Source organism: Pinus tabuliformis, chromosome 6, assembly GCF_031772625.1.
Source record: "Pinus tabuliformis cultivar Carrire ecotype Pingquan chromosome 6, CPIR1, whole genome shotgun sequence".
NCBI lineage: Eukaryota > Viridiplantae > Streptophyta > Pinopsida > Pinales > Pinaceae > Pinus > Pinus tabuliformis.
In genome coordinates, this window is record NC_142292.1 from 334,844,725 (window position 1) to 334,865,228 (window position 20,504).

The window sequence follows — 20,504 nt, forward strand, 5'->3', positions numbered from 1 at the left end:
CCCAAGAGTTGGCATAGCTACCAAGATTTGGTAAATGGGAGGGAGAAGATACTAGAGGGAGCATTTGTGGTCAGACTTGGTGCAAGAAGAGATAAGGTGGAGCACCAAATATGGAATCTCATCCATGCATTATGATGAGGAGAATTGTGCCTTACATGGAAAGGCAAAGAAATGGAAAGGAAAGAAATTCCAATCCAAAGGAGATATCATTCAAGGCAATAAGAAGGAATTATTGAAGATTAAATGTTTTCACATTCATGAGTTATGACACAATGCCATGAAGTGCCCACACAAGAAGTTCGACAAGAAGCCTTGAGGAGGAGTGGTAGGTGAAGTTCTTGATTCACAATTTGAGTTGGATTTCACCGCCATTGCTCACATGGTCACATCAGTGATGGGTATGTGTGGTATCTGGATAGTGGAGCCTTATTCCATATGACCAAAAGCAATGAATTCTTTAGTGACTTGGAGGAGAAGGACCTTCAGATGCACGTCGAAATGGGAGATGATGGAAGGTATAGCACGACCAACATTGTTATTGTTACTTTTTTGAGGGGGTATGGTTCTTCTCTCACATTAAAATATGTCATGTACGTTGTGGGTCTGAAGAATAATTTGGTTTCAGTTTCTATGTTGGAGGACCATGGCTATGATGTGATATTTAGAAAAAGAAATGCTTTCCTTCAACACATTGCCTCAAGATAAGTGAAGTGGATCAAGATTTGGGTGAAGAACCTTCACAAATTTGATGTAGAATATTGTGCTGCTTTGAGCAAAAAAGAATAGAAGGTGCATACCTGAGACATTGATGAATTGTGGCATATAATATTGGGTCACTTCCACCACGGAGCTTTGAAGATTATGTAGAAGATTTATATGGGACTTCCCAAGGGTACACTAAAGCAGAGAGACACATGTAAAGGGTGTTTATTGGGGAAGTACACCATAGACGCCTTTCATGATAAGGACAATTGAGTGAAAATAATCCTTGAAAGAGTTCACTCAAATGTGTGTGGATCATTCTCGACAACCTCCACATCCAAGCACAGGTATTATGTAATATTTGTATATGATTGTAGAAATTCTCACTGTAGATTAATCCGATTATACAATGTACTAAAGCAAAATACTTAATCTACTTCTACAATAAAACTTGCGGAAGCTTAATCGATTTTGAGCAAGATAGAATAGAACACATATAACAGAGAAGAAGAATCAATCACACATGAAACACAGAAGAATACTCTGGGGAAAGCCTCAACTAAAACCCTCGCTATATGTATTATCATACAAGTGGAAATATCTCAGGATTACACAAAGCTTTAGCTCTCACAACTATCCATCTCTCAATACAACCCCTCACTACTGCTCATAGACAAAATAGACAACACATATGCCTTCTCCTCTGTCCTCCAAGCCTCCTATTTCCTTGCGCAGTTTTCCCTGGTGCTCCAGTTGTTACCTAGTGTGATAATGATCACACACACTACTCTTGCCTCTGTAGAAACTGCGCAATCCTCAAGGAATGAATTCCTTCTGCATGCAAGAGATATTCTCATAGGAATATTCTTGCAACTGATAGTACATTATCCCCACCTTTAATCTCAACTGGGTCTTTGTCTGAACTGACATGCATGAGTTATTTATGAGAGAATATTGAGTTATCTGGAGAACACTAGTTGCATGCATGCATGCATTAACTGACTGAACTCATAGTTAGTTCCACAAACTGTTTGGAACTAATTTAACTTGAATTAACTCAGTTAACTGAGCTAACTAATTACAACTCATCCTTATCTCCTTAATCAAGGGATAACTTCCTCAATCAAAGGGATAATTGTTGCATGTCTTCACAAAGAGTTCATGTTTGAATTTACCCAACTAATTAACTCAAGATGAATTAATTAATTATTTTTCAAACAGCTGGTGAGACTAAATTCGAATTTTAATTCTCAATTTTAATTCAAGTACAAATTAAAATTGGAATATATCCTGAAATGCTATCTATAGAAATGTTATTTATATCATTTCTATTTTTAGCATTTCTTGTTGCTATTTTCAACACTCCCTCTCAGCAAGAAAGGGATTATCTGCCACCCCAATCCTGTCTCTATGGAACTCGAATTTACACTTTTACAATGCCTTAGTCAAAATGTCAGCATCTTTGATCTAGGAGACTTTTTATTACCCCATGGTTCCTCAAATTCGATGCAAATATAATGGTAATCTTAAGAATGCCAGTATGGGTTAGGCTACATAATCTTCTCCTACACTTATAGAATCTCAAAGTACTGAAAAGAATTGGGAACCTCCTAGGGCGATATATCAAAACATATACACAAAGAGTCGAAGAAATGATTTACATTTTTGCCAGAATTTGTGTGGAAGTGGATCTTAACTAGGGTTTACTAGATCGAATCCTATTGAATCACAACAATCAGTGTTGGACACAGTTTCTTTATTTTGAGAACACAACTTTTAGAAGTCGAATATTCTGACAGACAAGTCATCTTCAATCAACATGCCCTGATGCCAGGAAAGAGCCACAAACAAAGAAGAAACCAGGAAAACAACCCAAAGGATGGTCATTTCCTCAACATTTGTCAGATGACGAAGAGGATGAAGAAGAAATGGAACCCTTTACGAATTAAGAAGTTCAACATCCACATGAAAATACATGAAAAGAGGAATCAAATCACGTAGTATTAGAACTCTCAGAACTATCAATGCATACAGAGAGGATTCTAGAAGCAAAAGAGCTAGGGGGTTACAAACATCATCATGCATCAGAAAGCTCAGACTCAGATAAGGTAAATCCAAGAAAAGATGTTGAGAATAATATATGACTTGTAGCAAACACTCTAACTCAAGGAGAATGGTGAAAATTAGAAAAGACAAAATGATAAAAGGGTAACATCTTTCTCTACATGTTACAGTTTTTTATTGGATATGTGATTACCAGTATTTAACTAGCTTCAAGGAATGGTCTGTGAGCATATACAACATGTAATTTTGTTTTCATTAATAAAATTATGATTTTTCTTGGGGGAAAAAATGCAAGGTGTAAACCTTTCCTCAAGTTTTTCACTCAAAAAGAAGTTTGAATCTTGAAATACTTAATCCCTTTGGGCACTTGGTAGACTTGATTTAAGATGGATCTATCCTAATGTTGAAAATGCAACAAGAAAATATTAATTTATTTTTTTCCTTTAATCAAATTAGGAATAAGATTGTAATTCCACATCACAAGACAACTTGTATGAGTTAACTAAGTTAATTTGACTTAGTTGGCTCAATTAATTTGATTTGAGGATCTAATTTGAGTCATGTAGAGTGTATCCTACTTTATAGGAGCCCTGGTTGAGTTTATTTTGATTCGTAATTAATTAATTTAGTTTAACTGAATTAAAGTCAGTTAAACTAGTTCCAACTGATGGAGGAACTAGTAGTAGGTCAGAAGGCGGGGTGTTTCTTCATGTGTTCATTGTCCTGAAGATGTACAACACTAGTTGGTTCAAAATGCATTGATAATATTTTCTCCTTTGTGATTATCATCGAAATATTTCTTTTTATACAAATTATGGATCACAAAAGCCTGAATTCAAAAATAATTCAGTTTAATTGATTTAAACTCAGTTTAACTAGTTTCAACTGATGGATGAACTAGTAGGAGAACATGGTCATGAATGAGCTTTCTGATGAAGTGCATTTGTAGTTCAATGTGTTTGCTGCGCTGATGCTGGACTGGATCTTTGCATAGCTGAATGGCACTTTGATTATCACACCAAAGTGTGGTTGGATGCTGCTGCTCAAAGCCAAACTCTGATAGGATCTGACGAAGCCACAAGGCTTCCTTACTAGCTTCCACGGCACCACGATACTCTGCTTCTGCTGACGAAAGAGAAATGGCAGCCTGTTTCTTACAAGCCCATGTAATAGGTCCTGAACCTAGAGTGAAGACATAACCGGCAGTAGACTTCCGATCATCAGGGTCACCAGCCCAATCAGAATCAGTGAAACCAACTAACAGAGGAGCTGCTTTGGCACTGTAATGAATCCCAAATTGTACTATACCTCGAACATAACGAAGTATTCTTTTAGCTGCTTTCCAATGACTTTCACGGGGGTTTTGCATAAAACGAGCAACAAGGCCAACAACAAAGGAAAGATCAGGACGAGTATGGGTTAAATACAAGAGTTTTCCGACAAGTTGACGGTATAAGGTAGCATCAACTTCAGGAGAAGTACAAGAGACTGAAAGTTTGACTCCAGACTGAAAGGGAGAAGGGGCTAGCTTACAGTCTTCCATGTGAAAATGACGAAGAATATCACAAGCATACTTGGACTGGGAAAGGAAAATACCCTCTTGGGATTGCAAGACTTGAAGACCGAGAAAATAGTGTAAGTGTCCTAAGTCTGTCATTTCAAATTTCTTTTTAAGACTAGACTTCACATGGTTTATAAGGTTGGGATCACTACCAGTAAGAATAAGATCATCAACATAAAGAACAAGGATGATAAGAGAGTTGCCCACTTTCGTGGTGTAGACAGTATTGTCAGAATGACACCTAGAAAAGCCAGATTCTAAAAGAAAGCTATCCATTTTGGCATACCAAGCCCGAGGAGCTTGCTTGAGGCCATAAAGGGATTTCTTAAGTCGACAAACAAGGCTGGAGTCTGTTTGTATGAAGCCAATGGGTTGTTCCATATAGATTTCTTCCTGCAAGTCCCCATGCAAGAAGGCAGATTTAACATCCATCTGATGGACTTCCCATTTTAAAGAGGCAGCAAGGGAAAGAACAAGGCGGATAGAGTTCATTTTGGCAACAGGGGAGAAGGTTTCAGTGTAGTCAATGCCTTCAACCTGTGAAAAGCCCTTAGCAACGAGACGAGCTTTATGTTTATCAACTTTCCCATCTGGTCCATACTTGGTTCTGTAAACGAATTTACATCTAACAAGTTTGCGTCCCTTTGGTAGAGGAACAGGATCCCATGTATCATTTGTCATCAATGAATGATATTCTTCATTCATAGCTGCTTCCCAATGTGGATGGCCTGAAGCTTCTGCAAAAGTGTCAAGATCATGATTTACTGGAGCTTGAGCCAGTAAAGAAGGGGCTCTTTCAAACTGAGAACGTGTACGTCGTTGATCTGTAGGATCACCGGCAAGATCACCTGCTGCATCCCGAGTAGCACGGACCCATCTTGGAAGTTGAGGATCCTGAGAAGGTGGGGGAGGATTGTCATCCTCGCTTTCATCATCTGAAGAAGAAATGTTTTCAAAAATAGAAGAGATAGGAAGAGGTGGCACATCCGCCGGACTAGGCTCGCAGGCCGATTTATTTTCATCAAATCTTACATCTCTTCTAATGATAACATTTTTGGACTTAAATGGAATAAGTCTATAACCTTTTACATCTTCAGAATATCCAACAAAAGTACATTTCTCACTCTTAGGTTCTAAAGCTTTATGCTTTTCATCTGGAATATGGGCCCATGCTTCACTTCCAAACACACGAAAGTGACTTACATCTGGTTTAATGGAACTCCAAGCTTCTTCTAGAGTGATATTCTCTAGAACCTTAGTAGGAGTGCGATTGATTATATAATTTGCACAATTAATTGCTTCGGCCCAAAAACTAAGACTGAGTCCTTTAGATTGCAGCATACAATTAGCCATTTCCTTTAAGGTGCGATTTTTCCTTTCAGCTACACCATTTTGTTGTGGAGTGTATGGAACAGTATGTTGCATTTGAATTCCATTTTCGGTGCAAAAGTTGATGAATGTGTTTTTAACATATTCTCCACCATTATCAGTTCTTCGCTTAAGAATTTGATGTCCAGATTGTTTTTCAACAAAGGCTTTGAAGGCCAAAAAGGTGTTAAATACTTCGCTCTTGAGTTTTAAGAAGTATACCCAAGTGCGTCTGGAGAAATCATCAATGAAAGTTAAGAAGTATTTGCAGCCAGAGAATGAAGCAACAGGAAGAGGACCACATAAATCACTGTGCACAAGCTGTAAAGGGGCTGAGGCGTGCCAAGAGGCACGTTTGTCAAAACTATCCCAATGATGTTTTCCGAGTACACATCCGGAACAAACACCATCTCTGCAAGATACCATAGGAAGACCTGTCACCATATTTTCTTTACATAGATGCTGAAGGGAGCGATAGTTTAAGTGACCAAATCGCTCATGCCAAAGTTTGCTCACTTCATCATTATGAGCAACAAATACTGAGGGAAGATTTGATGACCCAAAGTTGTGAAACTTATACAACCTTTTGGAATCATCAGCAAGACCAGTAGCTAGAATCTGTTTAGGATCTTTTAGATCCTTGATTACAACATCATGAGGTGAAAATTCAACAATTTTACCTTCACCTGAATGAGTTATCTGATAGACAGATAGAAGGTTGCAGGATAGGGTTGGAACACATAATACATCATTAAACTGGCCATTGTCTAGATGAACAGTTCCATTCCCTACAACATTAAGAGATCTATCATCACCAACATATATATTTTTGGTGGTACAATCATTTAAAGAAGAAAACATGGCTTGGTTTTTGGCCATGTGACAAGAGGCTCCAGAATCAATGAGCCACTCATGAGAATGAGAAGAAGAAGAAGATACATTTAATGCATAACCAGACTGAGATGATTGACAATGACATGCAGAAAGCGCCATTCCGGAAGTTGAAGTTGAAGTAGGCTCCACATGGATGTTATGTTTCTTCATTGCGGCTTCCAAGGCTTCCATCTTCTTAAAGCATTTAGATTCTAAGTGGCCATCTCGATTACAAAAGTTACAATGTCTATCAGTCTTCTTCCATTTGTTTTTATTGGTCTTATCATTTTGCTGAAATGATCTTTCATTTTGAGGCTGAGATGGTTTAGGACCATTCTTTTGAGGATATGACTTCTTAGGATTCTTTGAATTTGGTTGCTGCTGGGCGGCTAACGCTTTCGTGGAAGAGTTTCCAAGATTAAGAAGACCAAGGTGTAAGAGTTTTTCTTGTTCTCTTATTAAGGAATCATAAAAGGAGTCAAAGGAAGGGGCCTTGTAGTCTTTTCCTTGACAAATGAAAGTTTCCCTTGTAGAATGGAAAGTGGAAACAAATACAGAGTAGGCTGGTCCCAACTTAGTAAGGATGGAATAGATAAGGTTACCATCTTCTTTCTTAAATTTAACACCTTCCAAGAGATATCGAAGAGTCTTGAATTTGGACAAGAAATCTTCAATGCAGGAAAAATTATTAGGATCCAAAGTAAGCAACTCATTTTCAAGTTGATGGGCTCTAATTTCATTTTTAATGCCAAAAACTTTAGCGAGTTTTTCTAATGCTTCATGAGGAGTCTCAAGGTCTGCAATGTGGAATCTAAGATCAGGAGAAATAGACATCCCTATCAAACCACGTGCTTGATCTTGTCTATTTTCCCATTTTGCAACCTTGTCTTCATCTTTTGGTTTCTTCTCTTGGTCTGTGGCTATTCTGAAGAGACCTTTACTTCTAAGTAAATCTTCCATGTAGGCTACCCATTGGAAGTAGTTAGTGCTGTCAAGAATGACTTGGCATGGACTTTCCATTTAAAAAAAAACTGAAGCTGAAGATACTGAAAGTAAGTGTTCCAATGGATAAATCTCGAAAAAATAGGCAGTTTTAAAAAAAACGGCTCTGAAAAAGGCTTCCGGATGAAGAAGTTATGGCTTTTTGAAAAAAAATTGTTGAAGTTGCCGGCAAAGTGCGCGAATGTGCGGGAATGAAAAAATCCGCCCCCACAAAATGGAGACTTGAACCCAAGACCTCTACTCTCTTAAAATAGCTTTGAACCAATTGATCTATACAAAAAATTTGAGAGAGAGAGAGAGAGGGGGGGGGGCCTTGGTTTGCGTGCTTGCCTTGAGAAAGCTCTTTTTCTCTACAAAACACAAAACACAAAACCCAACACGAATATGCAAAGAAAAACGAACCTTGCGGATCGAAGTTAGCTTTATCCAAAAAACTAGAAATTTTTAAAAAAAATCTCAAAGTTAGCTTTAGCCGAAAAACTAAATATTTTTCTCAATGTTTCTGATTTTCCGAGATCACACTAAGGTGCAGGGAAAAGAGCATACGCATGAGAAAAATCCTTCCTTTCTGTTTCTGATTTGCCCAGATCGCACAGAGTCGCAGGGAAAAGAGCATACGCGGAAATGAAAGGTATAGATCCGGTTAAAAAAAAAGGGCTAAATAAACCGAAACCGAAATAAGCAGAGAGAAAATCACAGTAAACTGGAAAAACACTGTATACCTCCCGATCTGAAAAATGACGCAGCTAGGGCTACCAGAAACCTTTTCGCGTGAAACGAAAGGGGTTCCTCACTGGAACAGATGCTCCGAACGCAACAGAGCAGTCCTCTCGGCCCGAAAGCAGTCAGAAATAGTAGATCTAGGAAACGACAACCGCATGCAGTTCTACCGGCTTCAGATTTGGATCACCAACGGACACGGCCCTCAAATAGCTCTGATACCATGTAGGAATTTACAGGGTAAGTTCCTCAGAAAGAACACCAAAAGGACACCGCTCACAACCAAATCTCAAATCAATACACCAGTATTTTTTACGTGGTTAAAACCCTCAAAGTGCAAGGAGGGAAACAGTCCACGGCCTGTCCCAACGTGGGTACTACAGGAAATTTATTAATCAAAGAATGAAAATTTACATAAGCTTCTCTCATGCACGGATTACCCGAACAATGACCCTCCATGCGCTTTAAATATAACTCATGGACCAATCGGGTGTCAAGCCACGGATCAAGTGTCGGTAATACAGAGGTGAGAGTGAACCGTCGGATCACTACATATCGTGACCGTCGGATTGTAAGTTACAAAATGTACAACGGTAAAGAAAGACACTTTACCTAACTCTATACCTAACTCTATACTAGACCAAGTTGAACTTAACTATATCCTATGTGTCGGAATATCCTAACAGATAATTCCTCCGGATGTGCTCTTATGATCTGATGGACTCCCTGCCAAATCTGCATCTATGAAGCCCTGTAGCTTCACTCCCTCTGACCGTCTGTACCATAATCCATACTGAGATGTGCCTCTGAGGTATCTCAAAACATGCTTCACTACCTTCCAAAACAGCTTGGTAGGCTGAACCAGAGCTTGACTCAGTTGGTTCACTGCATAGCACAAATCTAGTCGTGTGTTCACTAACTACATCAGTGAACCCACAAGCTACCGATACACAGTAGCCTCTACTACTTCTCCTGAATTAGCATCCTTCTTCCTCTAGTTACCTGCTAGAGGATTCTGCATGCGCTTACACTTCTCCATGTGGAATCTCCTAAGTATCTCATTGGCATACTTGCCTTGAGACACAAACACTTCCCCATACTTCTACCACACTTCCATGCCTAGAAAGTAATGCATGAGACCCATGTCTTTCATCTCGAACTCTCTTGCAAGGTCCTCCTTGCAAGACATGATCAACTAATCATCACCTGTCAATATCAGATCATCAACTTAAAGAACAATGATCAACTACTTACCTTCCACCATGATGTGGTACAAGTTCGCATCCACTTCACTCTTTATGAAGCCCAACCCGGTGAAGTAGTTGTCGATCCTAGTGTACTAAACACAAGGTGCTTGCTTCAGCCCATACAAAGCACTCTTGAGTCGGCACACATGTGACTCACGATTGAAGGTCTCAAAACCTTTTGGCTGCTCTATGTACACCTCTTCCTTAATCTTACCATTGAGGAAAGAAGTCTTCGCATCCATCTGATGGATCTTCCAACCCATATGTGTTGATAGTGCCAACATCGATCTGATAGATGAGTACCTTGCTGCAAGAGCAAAAGTCTCATCATAGTTGATCCCCTCAACCTTTGATAAACCACGGGAAACAAACCTTGCCTTATGTTTCTCCACACTACCATCAACAGCTTGCTTTACCTTGTAAAGCCAACAGGATCTCAAACTAACTTGTTCTCTAGTCTTGGAACAACATCACAAACACTGTTCCGAACTATGGAGTCATACTCCTCCACCATAGCATCAACCCACATCGGCTGTTGCACTGCTTCCACAAAGGAAGATGGCTCGGTCTCAACACATTCCCCAACAAGGGCCATGTATTCAGTGTATCTATCAGGTGACCTCCTTTGTCTGTGCTAAGAAGATGGTTCTCCCACATTCTCGCTCGCATCCGACAACAATCTGTCAGCTTCTCTTGTGTGCTTCCACCCATATTTGGAAGACTCTGCTAGAGTGGATGTCTCCACTCCTGGCACCTTTGGATGTGGCTGCTCTGCATCAGTCTAAGGCTCCTCCCCCTTAGGAACCAAAAGTTCCTCCACAGCCTATAGTTGGAGCACCCTCTCAAGGGAAACTCACATGACCTTCTGCTCATCAAACTTAAGATCTCTATGAACCACCGTTCTCTGACTGGTAGGAAAATACACCCGATAGTTGCAGGGTTTATCAGTGTACCCCACAATTATCCCCAACTCTGATGTCGGCTCCAGTTTCTTCCTGGCATCCTTGGTCACATGGAAATATGCCGATGAACCAAAGATCCTGAAGTGACCCACATCTGGTCTCTTCCTGAAGAAAGCTTCCTTTGGTGTCTTCATCCCAAGTATTTGATGTGGGCTTCTATTCTGCAAATAGACCGCTATGTTGCATGCTTCAGCCCACAAATGAAGTCTTAGGCCTTGGTCATGCAGCATCGCCCGAGCTATCCCCACAATCATTCTGTTCTTCCTCTTGACCACCTGATTCTACTATGGGTTATGAGGTGACTTCAACTCCTGTTTAATTCCTTCCGCTGCACAAAATTCCTTAAACTCTTGAGATACATACTCTCCACCATTATCACTTTTCAAGGCCTTGATCTTCTTCCCTGATTCTTTCTCAACCAAAGCTTTGATCTCACAAAAATTTGAGAAGGTTTGATCCTTCTTCTGCATGAAATAGATTGAGCATTTACGAGAAAAATCATCAATGAAAATCACATAATACCTTTGTTTCATGGTGGAGGCTATCGAGAATGGTCCACACACATCTGTATGAACTCTCTTCAATATTGCATACTTACCCAAGGTACAACCTTTGCATGTGTCCACTTGCCCAAGTTTACCTTTGGGAAGTTTGGTAGAGATCTGTTGCATTATCTTCAAGGCCCCATGATGCAAGTGGCCCAACCTTCTATGCCATAACTCACCAATATATTGGCTTTGCACCAATTTTTCTTTGGAACTCAATGCAGCATAGTCATCTACCTCCAACTTGTAGAGATTCTTCACTCGAATCCCAATCCTCTTGGTCTGACCCGTGGCTATGTGTCTCAGGAACGCCTTTCCTTTATTGAAGACTACATCATAGCCTTTGTCTTCCAACATTGTGACCGATACCAAGTTCTTCTTCAGTCTAGGCACATACTTTACATCAGTCATGGTGAGAGGAGCTCCATGCTCCCTCTGAAAAACAATTGTACCTTCACCTGAAACACGGTACTTTCCATCATCGCCCATCTCTATGTGCATCTTGAGGTCTTTCTCCTCCAAGTTATTGAATAAACTCTTATCACCGGTCATGTGGAATGAGGTTCCAATGTCCAGGTACCAAACACAACCCACCATCGATGAAACCATGCATGCAATGAGGGTATATTTTCTTGCCTCCCTTTCCCTTTCCTTGCCTTACTTGCTAAGGCTATATTTTCTTCACCATCATGCTTAGATGAAGAACCATCTCTGGTGCTCCTCCTAATATCCCCTTGTATCAAATCCGACCACAGTAATTCCCAATCCGGTAGTTTCTCTCTTCCATTCACTGAGTCCTGGTAGCTATGCCATCTCTTAGGAAGACCAAGGAAAGCAAGACTCACCATGTCATCATCAGATGCCATTATTCCTAGACTTCTAAGCTCATCTTTGTAGGTGGTGAACTTGTTCAGATATGAAAAAATCGTGTCGCCCTTTTCACACTTGATTTTCCAAAGCTTGTCCTTGAGCGCCAACTTCCTCTAGTCGTTGTTGTTCTGATATAGGTCCTTCAATGTCTTCCACATTGAAAATAGAGTCTCCTTCCCATGGAGACTCGAGACACTATGGTCTCGAACTCCCTCCAAAAGAATCCTCCTCGCTCTCGCCACACACTTCTTCCATTCTGCCAATTCTTGGGCATTCGCTGTTGCTGGCTTCGGGACTTCTTGATCATGAAATCCTTCAAACCATTGTCTTCTAATACCACTTCCATGGGATCCTTCCATGCTATGTAATTCGAGCTGCCATCCAGAGCATACTCGAGTCTCAAGCCATTGAACACCATTGGTGAACTTTGAGATGTGATAAGAAATCGATTTTGTAACTGCAATCAAGAACTTCAAACTTTGAACTTTTCCCTTCTCAATATGTTGTTCATAGCTTTGATCACCTTTGCTCTGATACCATGTAGAAATTCTCACTGTAGATTAATCTGAATATGCAATGTACTAAATCAAAATACTTAATCTACTTCTACAATCAAACTTGCAGAATCTTAATCGATTTTGAGCAATATCAAACAGAACACATATAACAGAGAAGAATAATCAATCACACATGAAACACAGAAGAATACTCTGGGGAAAGCCTCATCTAAAAATCCCACTCTCTGTATTACCATACAAGTGGAAATATCTCAGGATTACACAAAGCTTTAGCTCTCATAGCTATCTAGCTCTCAGCACAATCCCTCACTGCCACTCATAGATAGAATAAACAACACATATGCCTTCTCCTCTGTCATCTAAGCCTCCTATTCCCTTGTGTAGTTTTCCTTAGTGCTTCAGATGTTACCTAGTGTGATAATGATCACACACACTACTCTTGCCTCTGTATAAATTGCGCAATCCTTAAGGAATGAATTCCTTCTGCATGCAAGAGATATTCTTATAGGAATATTCTTGCAACTGATAGTACACTATCCCTACCTTTAATCTCAACTGGGTCTTTGTCTGAACTGACATGCATGAGTTATTTATGAGAGAATATTGAGTTATGTGGAGAACACTAGTTGCATGCATGCATTTATTAACTGACTGAACTCACAATTAGTTCCACAAACTGTTTGGAAATAATTTAACTGGACTTAACTCAGTTAACTGAGATAACTAATTACAACTCATCCTTATCTCCTTAATTAAGGGATAACTTCCTCAATCAAAGGGATAACTATTGCATGTCTTCACAAAGACTTCATGTTTGAATTTCTCCAACTAATTAACTCAAGATGAATTAATTAATTATTTTTCAAATAGCTGGTGAGACTAAATTCAAATTTTAATTCTCAATTTTAATTCAAGGACAACTTAAAATTGGAATATATCTTGAAATGCTATTTATAGCATTTCTATTTTTAGAATTTCTTGTTGCTATTTTCAACAATGATTTATCACATAAGTGATAGATTTTCTTCATGTAGAAGAAATATCAGACGTTCTTTAAATTTTGTGAATTTAAAGAACTTGTGGAGAAAGACACTGGCAGGAAAGTGAAGGCTCTTAGGAGTGATAATGGTGGAGAATATGTGTCGAATAAATTCAAGAACTTATGTGCATCAGAAGGCATTAAGCAGGAATTAATAGCACCCCATAACCAAAAACAGAATGGGGTGGCTGAAAGGAAGAAAAAAAATATTGTGGGAGCTGCATGGGCAATGTTACATGATCAGGGCCTACCATTGCACTTGTCTGTTGAAGCATGCAACATAGTTGTATATGTGCAAAACAAAAGTCCTCATAAGATTCTCAGGATTAGTACACCAAAAGATTCTTTTTCAAGTAAAAAACTAGATGTGGCACATTTTAGGATCCTTGGTTCATCTATTTACTATCATGCTACCAAGGATGCAAGGAAAAATCTAGAGCCAATACCTGAGTTGGGCATATTTGTGGGGTACATTGATACACCTCACAACTATCAGCTGTACCTTCCATCTCACAAGATGAAAGTGGTTCATAGATATGTGAAGTTCGATGAAGAGAAGTTCAAGAGATGTTTCGTTGGGAGGGAGATTCAATTGCATTCATATGAGGAGATTTTAGCTCCAGAGGAAGAACCTCATAATGATGTGGAGCAGCCACATGAAGACGAGCAGAGAGTGGAAGCACCCACTCATGTAGATGCTTCCAGAGATGGAAGGAAGTGCACCAAAGAATTTGATTGATTGATGCCTGATGCTAGAGATAATGTGGAAGCACCAGCATCACAACACAGAAGAGTAGGTCACCAGATCGATACACTAGCTACATGGCTATGATGAATGAGAGTGTAGAGATTAAGCCATCCTCATTTGAGGAAGTAATGTAGCAACCAGTATGGGTTTATTCCATGGTAGAGGAGTATGACACATTATTAGAAACAATGTTTAGGGATTGATCCCAAGACCAGCAACAAGTCAGCGGTGAGTTCCAAATGGTTTTACAAGGTAAAGAAACTAGCATATGGGAGTGTGGAGAAACACAAGGCCATATTTGTGGCCAGAGGGTTCTCTCAGGTGAAGGGAATTGATTATGACGAGATATTTTCTCCAATAGCAAGGTATTCTTCAATCCTATCTATTCAATCACTTACAGCACATATTGGATGGAATATACATCACATGGATGTGAAGACAACATTCCTCAATGAAGTGATTGAGGAAGAGTTGTACATTGAGAATTTGAAAGGATTTGAGACCTTCAACAGAGAGTCGCATGTGTGCAAACTTAAGTGAGCATTGTATGTATTGAAACGAGCACCCTGTGCTTGGTACAACAGGATTGACAGTTATTTTTCCAAGTTGGGCTTCACCAAAAGTGAAACAAATGCGAAACTTTATCATATCGTGGTTGAAGGTAAATTGTTGATTATAGTATTACATCTTGATGATTTAATTCTAACAGGTGATGAGAAGCTGGTAAAATATTTCAAAGAGGATCTTGCAAGAGAATTTGACATGAAGGACATGTGGCTCATGCATTATTTCCTTGCTATGGAAGTATGCCAAGGAGATGAGGAACTATTTGTCTCTCACTGAAAGTATTCCAACGAGATACTGAAGAATTTCCACATGGAGAGGAGAAAAACCACGGAGACTCCTCTAACAGGGAATTGGAGGAAGGAAGATGCTACATCAGGTGCAGCAGTGGAGGCTACTATTTATAGGAAGCTTGTGGGTTCACTTATGTATTTGGTGAACACATGACCAGATATCTATTTTACAGTTAACCAGTTTATTCAATCAATGGTTAAGGCAACCAAACTCTATTGGAAGGAAGCTAAACATGTGTTGAGATACCTTAGAGGCACCACTCAGTTTGGTCATCGGTATAAATAGACAGAGGGAGTGAAGCTTCAAGGCTTCACATATGCAGATTAGGTAGGGAGTCGATCCAAGAAGAAGAGAACATCAGGGGGAATCTTCAGTATTGGGTTAGCATTAGTTTCTTAGTACAACATGAACCAGAGATCAGTTGCACTCAGTTCAGCAGAAGTAAAGTACATGGTTGCTATTCATGCAGCTTGTGAAGCTATCTAGATGAGGAATATCCTTGTTGGCTTATTTTCTTAGTAGACGGATCCTACAGTGAGTTACTCTAACAATCAAAGTTGTATCAAACTCTTTGAGAATCTAGTTTTCCATGATCGGTCCAAGCATATTGACATTCGATATCACCATCTATGAGATTGTGTGTAAAGGAGAATCATGTTGCTAGAGTAAATTCCTATAAAGGAAGATAATGTAGACATCTTGAATAATGCACTGTCAAGAGGAAAATTTGATTTCCATAGAGGTAGGATTGGGATATCTGATAATCCCTTTCTTGTTGAGAGGGAGTTTTGAAAATGCAACAACAAAATCCTAATTTTATTTTGTCCTTGAATTAAGTTAGGAATAAAATTGTAATTCCACATCACAAGACAACTTGTATGAGTTAACTAAGTTAATTTGACTTAGTTGGATCAGTTAATTCGAGTTGAGGGTCTAACTTGAGTCATGTAGAGCGTATCCTACTTTTTAGGAGCCCTGATTGAATTTGTTTTGAGTTGTAATTAATTAATTCAGCTTAACTAAGTTCAATTCAGTTAAACTAGTTCCAACTGATATAGGAACTAGTGGGAGGTTAGACAATGGGGTGTTGCTTCATGTGTTCAACCAGTTAACTGATGAATCACTCATAAATAACTCATGCATGTCAAATATGAGAGTTACCCAGTTGATATTGGAGTTTAGGGACAGTGTACTATCTATTGTATAATCATCTGAATTATACAGGTGGTGCATGCAGGTAGAGGAAAGCCTATGATGGATTGCACAATTCCAACTGAGGAATTTCCCTAATTAATAGGGGCTAATTCCCAAGGAAACAACGCAAGGAAATAGGGACTTGGGTAAGCAGAAATTTGGTTAAGTATTGACATGGGATTGTCTATGAAGTTGTGAGACATATAGAGATAGTGCAGAGGTTGCTCGGGCTTGAGCAAAGCATTGTAATATTCTCATATTTTCTTACTAGTGCAATATACAGATAACCGAGTTTTTTAAATGTGGCTTTCCCTAATAAAATCATTGTGTAATATGTTGATTGAATTCTTTCTCTTGTATGCTTTGTGATTTCGTGATCATTTAATTGTTTTCGTTGATGAGTAGATTAGATTCAAGTATATTTTTTAGTAAATTACAATTAGAAGTTTGAATCTACAAAGAATTTCTACACTTAGTTTATTTCATTTTTTAATGAATTTATTGAATAAATTTGAAAATAATTTATTTTAAGATATGTAAATATGAATGGATGGATTTTATTGTTTTGTATTTATGTAAATAATTTTGAATTGTCTTATTTACATATTTAATCTTTATCTCAATCATTAAATTACAAATTTATACTTTTGCATACCAATTAATATTTTAATAGATTTGGAGATAAGTAGAAATGGATAAATGAATTTTTATATTTATATTTATTATTTTTGTAAATGAAACATTTATACAGAAACAAAAATTTTAATTTTATTTGTTTGGACACTCAAAATCGTATTCACTATATTTCAATCTATTATTCTATATATTAAACAATATTTTCATTGTTTTAAATTTTAATTTTATAAGTGTATATGCTACATTCAATATAATAAAAATAAAAATTGGACAAGTGCTCTACGAAATCAGCTGAATCTTTTTGCAAACTCTAGTTACGATGATTTTTGGTTCACATCCCAACCTCTCTTCCTATAGCTAATACGAATGGAGAGAACGACACTCCCACCTGTAGTACGATTGCTTCAAGAGGTATTAATATGGAATTGTATTCACCCTTTATCTCTAGCTCATTTGAAGTAAATTCTGATGGAGAAAAACAAATCATTGAGCATTCTATTACTCAATCTAACAAATGATGACAAAGTAGCTTTTTGTACAAAGCGACAATAGATAAAAAAAAATTGAGGGTTATTCAATTCAAATTAGTGAGTATATACCATTTATGAAGGATCATGTGATCATTGAGAAATTTCTAGGCATGTGGTTGTTAGAAAAATCTCTCTCCAACTAGGTTCATAATAAATGTAAATGCAAGGGACAAATTAAGCTTGAACTAGGACCTAGGGGTTTCTTTACTATTGTTTTCACCAACCTAGAGGATCACACTTAGGTTTCTGAGAATGGGCCATATTTCTTTAATTCAATTGAGCTCTCTTATATTTATATATCAAGCATTTTGTACTAGACAAGGAGGATTTCACAGGGGCACTTGTTTGGATTTGGATGTACTCATTACCATGGACATTTTGGGATGTAGAAACACTATCTAGAATCAAGAATGTTCGCGGATATTTGGTTAAATTTTCTGAAGAAACTAAGAAAGGAAGGTATGTTCCTACACCCAATTATGCATTCATATTAACATTTCCAAACCCATACCGAAATTTGTAGATATATATTACTAGGATGAATTGTGTTATGCAACCAGCTCATAAAATAGAAGAAAGAGATAGATCAATGACTTCAAAAGTAGCCTCTTCGAGGGGGCAACCTCCTTTACATTACATAAAATGAACAATTCTTGGATTATACAAATTGCAAGACCTCCTTTCTATAAATAGGAGTCTAAGGGGTCACAATATAGGCAGAGCCGACATAACAATAATAATGTAAGGGCACAACAATAAAAATAGTGGGCTTCTATGGGGCATAATAATAACAGTATGGGGACAACATGGGCAAAAAATAATAATAAGGGGTACAATGACAGCAATAATCAAGGAACACACTAGTATTATAGGGACCTAACATGCCCCTCTCCTTCAAAAAAGTGTTTTCCTAAACGCTTGAGTAGTTTTGGATGATTTTGTATAAAATTTTCATCCTCCCATGTGGAATCTTCAGTGGGTAAGTTCTTCCACTTGATGAGATACTCTGAAATAGATCGATTTAGTAGTTGTTGAGTTCTTTTTTCTGTGACTACTTTAGATTCCAATATGATTTTTCCTTCCTCGTCAAGTTCTCGAAATATTGTTTGAACTAGGATCTTGTCACCTATAACCTTATTTAAGCATGAAACATGGAAAACTGGATGCATTCGGGAAGATGCGGGAAGTTCCAATTTGTATGCCATAGTACTAATCTTTTGCAACACCTTGTATGGACCATAATACTTTGGTGTTAATTTATTATCCTTCTTAGCTTTCTTGAGGGACATTTGTTTGTATGGTTGTAGTGGTAGAAATACCGAGTCACCTATAACAAAACTTCTTTCGTTGCAATGTTGATCTACCTGTTGTTTCATTCTATTCTGTGCCAAAGTGAGGTTTTCCTTTAAGAGCTGGAGAAATTTTTGTTGATGCTCAATGTGATCTTCCACTGCTTGAACCTTAGAATTTTGTCTTAAATATGATGTGATGGATGGTGGATGATATGCATCAAGTGCCATAAATGGGGTCATTTTTGCTACAGTATGGAAGGAAGTGTTATACCACCATTCAGCCAAAGGTAGCCATTTAACCCATTGTGTCTGTTTATCAGATACAAAGCAACGAAGATATCCTTCCAAACATTTGTTCACTATCTCAGTTTTCCCATCAGATTGAGGATGATAAGATGAGCTATGAGCTAACTGAGTACCCAGACAAGAAAATAATTATGTCCAAAAATTTCCAGTGAAAATAGGATCTTTGTCACTTACAATAATCTTTGGGTTTCCATGTAGCTTTTGAATTGTTTCCATAAATGCAGTAGAAACTATACTGGATTCAAATGGATGAGATAATGCACAAAAGTGTGCATACTTGGTAACTATATCAACTACCACCACGATGACAGTCTTTACTTCGAAATTGGGTAAACCTGTGATAAAATCCATTGAAACCTCCTCCCAATGTTGACCTGGAATGGATAAATGTTGTAATAGACATGGGGTCTTAATTGTCTCAAATTTATTTTGTTGGAAAACCAAACATTTTGCCACAAACTTTTGAATATCAGATTTAAGTCCACCCAAAAAAATTATTTCACCCTATGGTAATTTTAAAAAATCATCAATTCCCTCCTAATGGAGAGGTGTACAATTCCAGAAGAATATTTTGTTTGAGTTGGGAATTATTATAGAGGTATAAGTGATCTGTGTACCATAACGAATCATTTTTCCAAATAAATGTATCAGATGTACTAGGATCTTGTTGCAAATTTTGAATAAGTGCCCACACTTCTTCATAATTCTTCCATTCATCCCTTGCTTTGTTTATCCAATTTGGTTGGATAATAGAAATGGCACAAAGCAATGCTTCCACATCCTCATCCTTTCTTGAGAATTCATCTGCAACAACATTTTGATTCCCTTTTTTGTAGATGATTTCAAAGTCATAACCCAACATCTTTGTGACCCATTTTTGCTTCTCTTTTGAAGATAATCTTTGTTCTAAAAAGTATTTAAGACTATCATGATCTCTTTTTACCTTGGAGTGTCTTCCCATTAGGTAAGGTCACCATTTCTTAAGTGCATGTAGTATTGCCAACATTTCCTTCTCATAAATATCTTTGTGTGAGTATTTTTATTTGATTGGACGACTTTCGAAAGAAATGGGTCTTTCTTCTTACGTTAAAGTAGCATCAATTCCATTTCATGAGGCATCACAATCCACAATAAAGGTTTTTGTGAATTCTAGCGTAGCTAAGACCGATGCTTGGGACATTGCCTCCTCAAGATGTTCAAAGGCCTTCGTTGCTTCTGGAGTCCAAGAAAATGCATCTTTCTTTAGTAATTTTGTTAGAGGTGTTGCTATTCTCCCATAATTCTTAACAAACTTATGATAATACCTTGTCAACCCGAGAAATCCTTGCAGATGCTTTATTGAAGTGGGGATTTTCCATTCCTTGATGGCTTTAATTTTGCTAGGTTCTACCTTAACACCTTCAAGAGATACAATATGACCCAAATATTCTACCTCTTGTACTCCAAACAAACATTTGGAGGTTTTTTCG